This window comes from Labrus mixtus, chromosome 9 (genome assembly GCF_963584025.1).
Source record: "Labrus mixtus chromosome 9, fLabMix1.1, whole genome shotgun sequence".
In the NCBI taxonomy this organism is placed as follows: Eukaryota; Metazoa; Chordata; class Actinopteri; order Labriformes; family Labridae; genus Labrus; species Labrus mixtus.
This window is the reverse complement of record NC_083620.1, coordinates 2,746,691-2,759,643: the sequence shown is the minus strand read 5'-3', so window position 1 is coordinate 2,759,643 and position 12,953 is coordinate 2,746,691.

Here is a 12,953-nt window from a genome sequence, read left to right as displayed (position 1 = left end):
GTAAGAAACTAAAAGAGCTAAAAGCAAATCAAAAGATAACAGCAATAAGAAGGTAAGAGCAGTAAAAGAAATAGAAACAAGTGAATCAATTATCAAAAAAAAAAAACAATAATATTAATAAAAAGTATATATAAAACATAAATAGACAAAGTAAGTAAGATAAGAAATTACCAAGTTATTAAGTCGCATATCTCAGTCAGACTAATGCACAAGATAATTATTCATGCATGTGCATGCCTCAAGTGGACGCATTCCGGCCTATGCACACGCTCCATAGTTCACACGCCGGGCTTTTACCCAGAATTCAAACAATATAAATGAGTAGCATAGAAGGAGCACTTTGGTCTACTTTCAGATCATAGGCTAGAAGGATACTGCACAGCTCCTACATTGCACCTTTTGTGTTTTTTATCTTTATTTTTTTATATTTTACATTTTTAAATTCTATGTTATATATTGTAATATCTTCTTATACTGTATTATTTAAGTTGTTACTAGTTCTGCTTTATTTCCCTGTTCATTGTTTAGCACCAATACACCAAGTCAAAAAATTCCTTGTATGTGTAAATGTATTTGGCAATAAACCCCGATTCTGATTCTGATTCTGATTCTGATAGTGTGAACTGCATTTGTAACAATATTAAATGATAGAGTGTTTACTAAATGTACAAAGCTGTAAAGCTGTCTATGTTATCACTGTTTGTGACAGTTTGATGCTTGCTAACTTGTAAGCAAGGTCAAATATAGAAGGATCTAATAGTAACAACCTGAAAGGCATTGTATGTGAGGCTAAGACAATAATAATCTCCACTGATGAGAAACAAATACTCTCAATGATACAGTAAAGTGCTACAACATACTGTGATCCAGAGGGGTTTATGTTTATGTTAATAGGAACATTAATACAAGTTGGCTTCACCACTGAGTCCATAAAGTTAAAGCTCCTCAGATGACATAATCAACCATCTTCTCATCAACCCCAGTCTTCACACTTCAATCAGCTTCTTCATCTCATACACCCAGAGGACATCTTACACTAACGCCTCCACCATGGTGTCTAGTCTCCGTGGGGGGAGAGATCTCGCTGCCGCTCAGGGCAGACATCTTCAATTACTCTATCTCCCTGTAGAGTTCAAGCGCCAAAGATTCTCTGACAATCATTCAATATCACATATGTAAAATAAATATTTATCTTTGATTCATTTTCTTGTCTCTCGTGATTTCCTCGTTTTTATTCCTTTCATCCTCTTCCTTCATATCCCGTTTTCTTGACCCTCCTGGCCGCTGCACCAATACCCCTGATAACGCTTTCTCAGATTTGTGTCTGTTAAAAGGAATTGCTTTCTGACGAAGGTTGCCAAGTGCTTTGCTCATGGTTGATTAATGTGGGTCTCTCTAAATGAAGTAACAAAGTATTCTGTCTTGATCCGCTCCTTTGTAGGAGCCTCAGTTGGTAGAGTTGGTCGTCTCTCAAGTGGAAGGTCAGGGGTTCGATTCCCCAGCTCCTGTGACACGCGGTTTGAGAAGTCAGAAGACTTGAAAAGAGCAATACAAGCTCAGGTACACTTACCAAGTCGGTTTTTAAAACTGTACAAAGAAGGCTTGTGTTTGGATTTGGTGCTTTGACTGATTGACTTAAATGGAAAATGGAGGATTATCTCTGCTATCAATGTGTTAGGGATTTCCAGTTTTCCAGGAAGTACCTTTGCCGCTGAAGTTATGAATCTCACAATTTAATGATGAACAGGAAATGATTTTTTTCTGCATGATTCAAATCCAAATTATATTATCAGGACATTTTATAGAACGCACTATTTATTTTTAAAGGCCAGCAAAATGTTAAGAAACACACCTGGCAACATGCAGACTGAGACTTTCTTACACTCTGTGATAAAGTTTATTATGCTTTCACATATGGTACCTGGTGTCACTATGATGAAATGCGTTGACATCCTTCTGCTGCAGGTGGACAGCACGCCTCGCAGGTTTTATGTAACCTGCAGTAAACACAGTGGATGTTTCATGTCCCTTCCCAGTCATGTGTGACATTGCAAGAGCTATTTTAAAACCAATACATAAATCCAATTTTAATCTTTCTGATTTGATCTTTAGCACAGTCAATCTGACTTTCATCAGTGGCTGAGCGTTTTTTTAAAGATGGCACACAGAGGGAAGATTACAGTTTGCAGTGACTTATTATGTCACACATGACCTTTTCTGCCCATTTGGGACAAAGGGTTAAAGGCCACAGACAAACAATGTAGGCTGTCTGTCTGTCTGTCAGTGTGTGTTGAACTGTGTGTGTGTGTGTCTGTGTCTGTGTTTCCAACACTCCCTCTCTGAGCGTGACTTTTTTTCTGGAGCCTTGTGCAGGGAGCATGCAGAGCGCTGTTGTCTGGCAGAAATAACTCAGTTCTTGGATTCTATGGACAGCGGGAACAATGTCTCTATTGATGTGAATGTGCCAGAGAGAAAGAGAGAGAGAACGGGCAGACAAAAAAAAAAGGTCCACAGTTATTATCTGATTACAGTCAACATCATTCACTGTCATCAAAAGACTTCTGGTAGAGAGATAAGGCTTCTGGGAAGGCTGACTGATACCTGCAGCCCAAATATGTCAGCTTATTGTGACATACATTTTCATCCTATAGTTATATCTGCAACAGTCTTTGATTTCTACCAACATGCTTTTTATTGTGATACTATGTGAGGTCCCTGAAGTGCTCTTTTATTAAGAAACTTAAAATAACTATAAAGGTTGTTGGTGTGGTTTCAATGTCAAGGAGCTGGTGTCCTTAAATGATTTTAAATCTAAAATGAAAGACATGGAAGCATATTCTATAGGATGTCGATGTTTTAGCTCGGCAGTTTGAACAACTGATTCCCAGATATGACTTACCATATAGATGGTTCTATTTTAATCCAAAATGTTGTGCTTTGTAAATTGCACTCTTTTTGTATTCTCGTCTTTAACTTTGTGTCTTTGCTGCTGCCTGTCTTGGCCAGGTCTCCCTTGAAAAAGAGGATTTTAATCTCAATGGGACCAACCTAGTTAAATAAAGGTTAAATAAATAAAAAATAGATTTAAAAAAATTAGGCCATTATATCTATATATTATGGTAATTATTTATTCACCAATTTCAAGAGGGCATTCAGGGCAATACACTGAATTGTATTAAATCAAAGTAATATATAGTACTGCATACATATTCATCTTGACATTTTATCCCTTAGTAGTTTAGTTTAACTCATGCACTTTATCAAATGAGAGAAAATACTATTTTGAGTTTTTCACCTCAGCTGCACTCACCCTGACCCCTGCAGGAATTATGACTTAACCTACCCAACAGATGTTTACCAAAAGCTGAGTATTGTTTCGTCAAAGCTTTAGACATAACTGAAAATATGCATAGTTGTAGACCTAATTAAAACTTCCATATCGCCCATTAAACATTTTTTTTCGAGCAAAAATTTCAATAAAGGGGAGGGATTTATAAAAGCAACTATATTTGGAGAATAACTTTCTTCTACAGTAAGTTGATCAACTATACTATGCACATGTGTGCTTGTTTTAAACCATCTTTTTTTTATGTCAAGCTTACTGTATATAAACCAAGCAGCAACCTCCAGTGTTAAGAATTAAAGCCAATGCGGAAGTGCAAAATCCTCGTCGAGTGTCAGCTTGAAGTTAGCTGCAGAAGCCCAAGAAGTCATATACACACCACATTCAAAAGTTACAGTTACAGCAGAAATTAACCCTAACCCTAACCCAGCAACACATGGATGATATCACTCTGGATTCGTCTGTTATTATTAAGAGTATAAACACATAAACTTTTGATTTACATGTAACTCTCTTTCTCGGCCTCAGTGACTGCTATTTGTGGCATTGTTTTTATTTCATTATTTATCAATATGGCTTTTCTATAATACTTCCTGCAAAGTGATACATGCCGTGGCATGGCCAAGTGTTTTGTTTCACACCCTAAAGCGCCTTAGGTATTATTATTTAAAGGGTACAAGTGTTATCAAAGAGGGGAGAGAGACAGAGAGAGCTTGCATACGGGCAGCACAGACACAAACAAAACTAGTCTTTTGATGATGATGATGATGATGAAGTCTGACGCAACTCTGTATAACTCTCAGGTCTATCTAGCCTCCACTGCAGCATGGGGTCTGTTTCATCAGTGACGGACAGATAGACAGCCCACATATGAATGAGTCATTCAACGGCGGAGAATGCATTGGTTACACCAATAGATTTCAATAAGAGACGCACGATCCATTTTTTCACAGTTCCGATCCGATTCTGATACATATGTACCAATACCGATATTTTAATATCATAACTTATAGTGTTATTGTTGGTATTATGTGTGAGGCTACACAAAGCTGTAGTAAACCTGGCATTGCATTGCATTGCATTGTGGTTGGCTTCACATACAAACAGAAGGCAGCAACAACCATTTGTGGACACATCTTACAGTTCAGTCTGAATGTCTTCAGAGTGAGACTGTACAAGCTGAGAATGTTTAAAGTGCCTAACCAAAGACCTGTGGCTTTGATCGGCACAGTCTGTCCGATATCCGATACATAAATTACGTCAATGTAATATCGGATCGGTCCCATCTCAAATTTTAATATTTGGAAACAGGCATGCATGAAGCATAAAGCATACAGATACTTAAGATAGATAGGCTTCATTTAGATCGCCAAATTATTTTTACACTTGCATGAACTAATGGTTGTTCATTGAAGGTAACACATTCATATCTGAATAATATTTTCCATGAAAGGGTCAAATATCTGATTTAGATTACCAGTGTGCAAGATCAGAGTTAATAAAAAAATAACCATATTTATCTACAGAGGGAGCAGGTCCCTTTTTTCTGAGCCTGCAACGTTGAACTGTCATGTTTCTATGGCAGCCCAGAGTAGACAAACCAATCACTGGCTCATTGGATTGGAATTGGATCGGGAAATCTTTATTGTCCCACAGGGGCAATTTGGTTTGCAACAGAAGTCCAAATAGGCAAAAAAAAAAAAAACACACAAAGACATTATAAATATGAAACATAACTTCCATGGATATAATTATGATAGACGTGATTGAGATAAGAGACCCAAGTCCAACAGTCCATAGTGTACTAGAAACCCAACTTCTGATGGGACAAATTACCTCAGATATCTGTTTGATTTGGCCCTCCTTACATAATTAAACCTCCTCCCTGTCTGCAGAAGTCTACTATAGTGCATGAAGAGGGTGGTGAGGGTGTTCCAGGATGGCCTTTGCCATCTGAGTGGCTCTTATTTGAAAATCATGGCCAAGAACATTCAAGTCAACGGCAACAATCTTTCTGTTTAACTATATTTCCCAACCTGTTTTTGTTAAATGTTAAATGGACTTGAGCTTATATAGCGCTTTTCTAGTCTTTTACACCGCATGTCACACCTACACATTCACACACTGATGACAGTGATCGCTATGTAGTATCATCCATCAGAAGTAACTAATCCCATTCATACACCGCCACCGAAGCAGCGACTCAATACCGAGGTTACCAAACCAATAGATCTTCACAAAAGTTAAAATTGGCTCAATAAAAGATTAATGAAATATTTTAAGAGATTTGTAGACATTAGAACTACCCCGCTTTTCAAGAAGAACAGTCTCTGATTGGCCTTTTTGCAGAAGGCGTCGGTGTTAACATCGCAGGTCAGAATGGTGCACAAGTAATTACACTGTCTCACTGTCTCTACAGCTATGCCATTATTAAAAGTTAATGCTGTGACAGTTTTGTATTTTTGCATATTTTATTTTAGAAACATTGAGATGCAAGTAGGAGTCATCGCAGCATTTATTGAAATTGTTCAGAACAGGAGCGTCGCCCACCTCATGTCCCCCACAGGAGGCTGACTATCACAGAATCATCTGCAAATGTAATTATGAACCTGGACTCTTGACAGTCATTTGTGTGAAGCATGAATAACAATGGTGACAATACACATCCCTGAGGTGAACCTGTTGAACACATCAATGCTTCAGAGAAAGTGTCATTACCACGTGTTCTTTGTGATCTCATTGTTAGGAAGTCGACCAGCTGACATACTGTGTCAAAGTCAAACTCAGGAACTTCAGAAAAGCCAACGAGCAAGAGTACGGGGCTGCATGGAGTTAAAAGCTGATGAGAAATCAACAAAGCAACAAAGGTGCTTTTTCAGGTCCTCCAGATGCCCAACAACCAGATCCAACAATGAGTGGCATCATCTATCCCTATCCTTGCTTGATAAGCGAATTGGAGTGGGTCTATTATGCTTTGGGACATGTTTAGTGAGCTCCTTTTCACAAAGTGTTCAAGACTTTTCATGACTAAGAAGGTGAGCGCCACAGTGTGTTGATCAACCTTTTGGGGTTTGTAACCTTGGTGACTGGTATCACAGTGGATTATTTCCATAACACTGGAACTTTTTTATGTGACAAAGAAAGCTAGAAAATGAATGTTTAAATGCCACTCAAGGCACAGTTCTTAAGCAATCAGCCACTGGTACAGTCAGGCCCATGACTTTTCATGACATTTGTTTTTTCAAGTGTTCTCCAGACATCCACTTCATCATTGGACTGCCCTCTGGAGTAACTCTGAATTCGGCCCAGTTCATCAGTAAAATCATGTGATTCAAATGTCAGATAAAACTTGTTTGATTCCCACTGCCAAAATACAGTCAGGCTTATAAAGATTGAACACACCCCTTTTTTTGTCCTGAATGCCCACCATACTTTGAATTCCCCTCCAGGCACAGCAAGAATTACCACTCCTTCGTTCTTCCTCTCTTTTAGAGTCACATTTTGGCCTGCTAAACTTCTTTTTTCACCAAGTTTTAAAGATACTCTGTAATGATTATGTCATCCTTGTGGGAAGCTTTTTGTGAAGGATGTACTGACCCCTGGGGCTTACTATTTGGGTACAGTGTCTTTCTGGGAATAATCATGTTTTCACAGAAGGTGATGTAGTTTGACATAGTGGGAGTCAGTTCATCCTCGTCATTACAAGAGTACTTGGAATAACTTCCAGTCACTGCTGTGAAGAAAGGAACTGAATAGCTCCCTCTGTCCAAACAGCAAACTCTTAGCGCTTCACTTTCCCTCACTTGAGGGCCGGCTGATAGACCGGGGCCAGAAAGGCGCAGTTGTGGTCTTAAAAGCCAAGTGGCGCTAAAGCGTAGGGTTTATATGCCGCTTTAATGGCATCAAAGCACATGTCCAGTACTTTACCACACCTTGTAGGGCATTTTACTTTCAGGTGAGGATAAAAGACGAGTTTGGCATGCGACACCCAGAGTCATCATAGCCCCTGTCTCACTCCTCCTTTTTGACCATGCTTCCTTACTCTCCGACAGGTCAATGTAGCTGCTGCAGCTTTGCTCCTTTCCTGAATGGCCTTCTCCCCTGTTCCGCTGTCTGCTGCTCCAAAGCATCAGCTTCGCTTTAAAAAGTACTTGGCTGAATTCCGTCAGCTGAATTGCAGCCTAATTGCTGCATTGTATAAGAAAGTCACGACTATTGGAGTCTGTTTGTTTGTTTGAAAGTTCATGACAATTTTCAGAAGCAAAACAGTCACAAGATCCATGATGAATCCATTTAATGAGTGAAAAATCCATAAAAATCCCCCCCCATATAAAGGCACTCGTAACTACTGCTGCTTGTCGCAGCAACACGGCAGCGCCAAAAAGTGCTGATCAGAGCGCCTTTTGAAATATTTTTAATTTGTGCTTTCCTATTTGTAAAATATCTGCCCAACTTAATCACACACAGTGGTTTACTTTCAAACTAATTATGTAACTTAAAATATGTCTTTCTTGTAGCATTTTTGACTATTCATCATCTGCTTAAAAAAACGTTCAACATGACTTGTTAAATCTCTTCTTTATAATCTCTATACGATAAAGATAGTTAACTAACAGCTAGCCTTAAACCTCTACCAATTCACCACCAGTCAAAATGGGACTACATTACTATCTTGAGTGTATACATCTGGATACATTTTATTATATCTAAAACATTTTGACTGGAAGAAATTCTCTTCCCTGCTTCTTCTAAATAGCATGAACATATTCCCTCTTAGTGTTCCACAGTTTAAGCCTGTGGTTTGTGTGATAGTATGCACACTGTCCTTTTTTTGTAAGTTGGGTGCTAAGCCTAAAATAGCTACTGTTTGATAAGAATCCAATTACACTGTGAAAGGGCTCACTTACAACGAGTCGGTGCTCTGAGAAATAGGAAATCACTGTAGGTGATGTTGTTGTAATGTGCAGTCACTGAAAGTAATTCATGGCACACACTGTAACTACTCTGCCATTCATAGACACCTCATTACAGGCAAGTGAGAAGCTTAGGAGCTCATAAAACCCCATATAGGTTATGCCCATGCTAAGAGCTGCTGCAGTGTCTTTATATAGATAGGGTGGATACAGTACCATTAACACTTTACAATACAGTAAATGAACAGTGTCTGAAACCACTGCTTATAATGCACTGTATTTAACACCTGCAGTGTTATAGACCTTAAAAAATGGACAAAATAAGAAGTGTTCAAGACTTTCCACAACAATCACACAAAACATAGTGTGCGACTCCTCAGTGATGACGCAAAAAAAAGTTCATTCATAATCATAGCTGAATTAATCGCATATAATAGAGCAAATTACTGACTACTCTATTTTAAAGGAAATTGTGAATAAATAGACCATTTATTCACAATGAGTGACTAAATAGAGCCTTTATTCACTGCTCGAAATGTGTCATATTTCTTATTTTATGACATTAAAGTGAGTTATAAAATGTAGAAAAGGGAAAGGTGTTATGCCTCATAAAAAGAGGATTTGTCTGGGCCCCGGCTGATACAGGATGGTGGAAAGAAAATGATATAACCAACTTTGGCTGACATAACAGCCTCTTTAGATTTCATGGAGACCCCCAAAATGTTAGCCTAGGTGGGTTGATTGGTCCATATGGCACGGGTAGAGTAAATGGTAACTGGACTTGAGCGTGTATAGCGCTTTCTAGTCTTCTGAGTACTTCAAGTGGTTTTACACCGCATGTCACCCCTACTCACTCACACACTGATGGTAGAGGTTGCTATGTAAAGTAACCATCAGAAGCAACTAATCCGATTCATACACAGAGCATGTTAAGACGAAGCAGGGGGAGCAAATCATGGTTAAGGGTCTTGCCCAAGGACACATCGGACATGTTGCTGTAGGAGCTGGGGATCAAACCCCCAACCTTCCAGTTGAGAAACAAGAGACTCTACCAACTGAGCCACAGCCGCCCAGTGTAACCCACTTTGGACGCACTCAGCACCCATGTCTTTGTGTTCAAACATGTTTAGCTCTTGTACTGTATATGTCCCACATGTTCCCCAACATCTACCCACTTAAAAGCCTAGTATGCCCCAATACCCAGTTTAATCCTAAAACACAAATATGCAAACAACTCCCATCTAGTTGATGGTTGGAGTTGGGTAGATATAATTAGCCTGCACAAACTTGCAGTCATTAATTGTGCACATTTATTTCATACTCAATAGGCCTTTAATTTCTACTCTGATTGATTAGTCTTGCTAAGTCTTGCTAGGCTCCTAGTCATCAAGCAGTTATAAATGATGCTATTGATGCTATGTTATGTCTCCCCCCCTGGTATAAATGCTTGCTGATTACTTGAGGGTTGACAGTATTGATCTTTAATCTTCTGGTCCAGCACAAGGGCTGAGAATCTCTAGTTCCCACTGCTCCCCAAAAAGCAACTGGAGAAAATATATATACAGTATATAAGATTGCTATTAACTGTGAAAATATAGGAAGCCTGGGCAGGTGTCAGGTTCATCACTTGTGTTCTAAGGTAGTGTAGGTGCTGTCAGGCTGACCCTATTACTGACCCATCAACTTAACTGAAGTGCAGTTTTGAGGTTCAGGCTGTCTCTCTCTAAATGAGAGACATGGGCAACAATGCAGAAAAAAACCTACATTTACTGCACTAAAATTCTTAAAAGAAGAAATGGGGAAAAGAAGAAAAAACAAAAAAAACAGAGAGATGGAGCGTGAGAATGAGGGCCATAAATACTGACAGATTGACGGAGAATCTGGAGGCTTTGCACCAATCTTGGTAAAGTAATTGCAGTATGCTCCATCTCCACATTCATCCTCAGCTGCCGGTCGAGCAACTCCAGGAGAACGGAGAGTGAGGAATCTGAAGTCGTTATTTTTCCCTCCCTCACTCCTCTCTGACGATATGAAAAGACTCTCTTTCACATTTATTCTGTGAATAAAGTAGGAGGTAATAATTACACAGAACAGGCGTGGGGATTATGCTTGGTTTCCATGGTAACAACTTCAAGACATTAAGGTGAGACGATGATTATTCACTGCTATAAAAAGTTTAGAAAGTTGGTATACACATAGCATGTGACCTTAGTGTTAATTGGTTTCTTGTTTGGAGAAGAGTTTAAATGAGCAGAATAAAAAATAATAAAATACAGTTATTAGGAGTTTCACTTTCAGAACACCATATTAGAAAAGAGTAAGAGAAATGATGATGCAATAATGCATTGATTTATCTTTTATGACAAGGCTGAATTTATCTTGTTTTTGTCCTCAAGCTGTTAAATACCTGCACAAATGCCAATACATTTCAATCAATGTGTATATTATTAGAAATAATGAGAGCGCACATAATTAGCAGCTTCTTCTGTACGTGGGTTTTAGGTTCATACTTTGTCAACTGCACACTCTCTATCCGGTGAACCTTGATAGCCTCCAGTCTATGGTTATGGAAAAGGTGTATCATTAACGTGTGGCAGGTTTCAGAAGGAGGAGTCAACATTAATAAAATCAGTGATATATTTATAGATAAGAAACGTGCTAGTGAACTGATTTAAGAGGGAAGTTTGAGAACTAACTGTTAAAAAAAGGTTTATCTTGCAGATATTTAACAATAATGAAAGTGAGATACAACTTCAAATTGTAAGAGGTAGGACTGGGCGATATGACCTCAAATCAACATCACAGTTCATTGAACATTTTAACTCGATTACGATTATTAATGAACGATTATTTCCTTTTTGTTTTTTGCCCTCATAGTTCACTGACATGGTCTCTACTGTAAAGATGCTCAACTATTAAAGCTGGGATAATTTTGTAATGAAAGAGTGAATATCTGATTAACTATTTTGTGGTTATTTATTGAATATTTCAAACTGAATTTAAAGCATTGCTTGAATTGAAAACGACACATTTGAGTTTTAAAGTAGAAATTAAAAAAAATATATCTTTCCTTCCTTGCAAACAGTTTTTCCGCACTGTTTATATTTGACTTCTTTTTGTTCGGTGTTGTCTTTCCTTAAGTAAAAATGTCTCCAAACGACGGACATAGCTTCCACGTCCCAGACTGGGCGTGTCGCCACATGACTCTGACCTGAAGATAATCGAAAATAATCGAAATGGGCAAGATCACGTCGGTTAGAGGTTCTGAATGTTGGTTTCGATTTATTTTCAATGAATTACCGCACCCTAGTAAAAGGGGTTGGGGGGGTCAGATTGCGCAGCAGTAATGCCATGCGCCCCATGTTCAACAAAGGCTGTAGTCCTCATTGCTGTGGCCGTGGGTTAGAATATTACCTAGGGTCTTTGCTTCATGTCATCCCCCACTCTCACCTCTCAACATGGCCTGTATCTCTTCAGCTGGCCTTTCCAATACAGGCATAAAAAGGGCCCACACAAAAGAAGGAAAAGGATACAGGGGCAGTAACAAGCTACAGAAAAGACAATAAGTCTGTACAGAGCATCCCTACAGAAGCTTCTGATAAATGTCGTTAAGATAGACTTTAAGCTTACACAGATTGATTATTCTTTTCTTGTTGATATGCAGTTCCAACAGGCTGCCATTAGATGTTACTATAGTGTCCGTACAGTACAGATTTCCTGACCCTGCAATCATCGCCTCAGGATTCCAGTTATAAGAAAAACTCTGACTGATCATTTACTAGAATGAATCCAAGACTAAACTCTCACTCAAATACATAAGGCTCTTGTGTTTGGTAAATGTCTTCAGGTTTGGGGGATTTCTTGCAAGGAGACAGCAGATGTCAGAGCTGTAAAGGTGGAGAAGCAGAGAAGGGAAATAAATAGACTTGGCAAAGTATAGTGTTTGCATGTCTACCCAGCAGAGACAAGAGGGTCCCTGATAATAAAGTATTTAGTAAGGGTTATGTAATATGACCATCACAACAAATGTAAAATGTAGACTGAGTTTTATTTGGAAAGTGCGATTAAAATGTCTTGTATTTGTATCTTGTAAGTGTATTTCATTCCTTTTTCACATGCATTTGTTTAAAGCTATTAATAAAGAACTGGATTTTGGTTTGAATCTATTTGACTTTTTAGGTGCACATGTGACTACACAGCTGGTATGACAGTGCTGCTCACCAGCAGACTTTATGACACACATTATGACAACACTTATACAAGACTTCCACTGATTTATTACACAAAGAAACACACTTGAATTCATGGAAGCCTCTTGGCTGCATGAATAATGAATGTAGTTTAAGCAAAATTGATGTTTTTTTCGGCATATCCAGAGCACTGACATGAGGATTTGTCTTCATGCTGTATTTGTAGTATTCATGGTTTTAAAAGAGGGATTTATCTGAAGCACTGTGAGTGACGAGGTAAGAAAAGGGATTACTTGGTTGGTTTATTTTGGCAGAAACCAAGTAAGAGTAGGGGAGAGCTTGTTGCATTTGTGATAGTAAAATAAATGTATTAAAAACTAAGAGATGAGATGCAAAATCTTTGAGATTCTGCTTGTTTGTATGTTAGACTGACATGTAAGGATGGGAATCTTTGGGTGTCTCACGATTCAATTTCGATTCTTGGGGTCACGATTCGATTCAGAATCG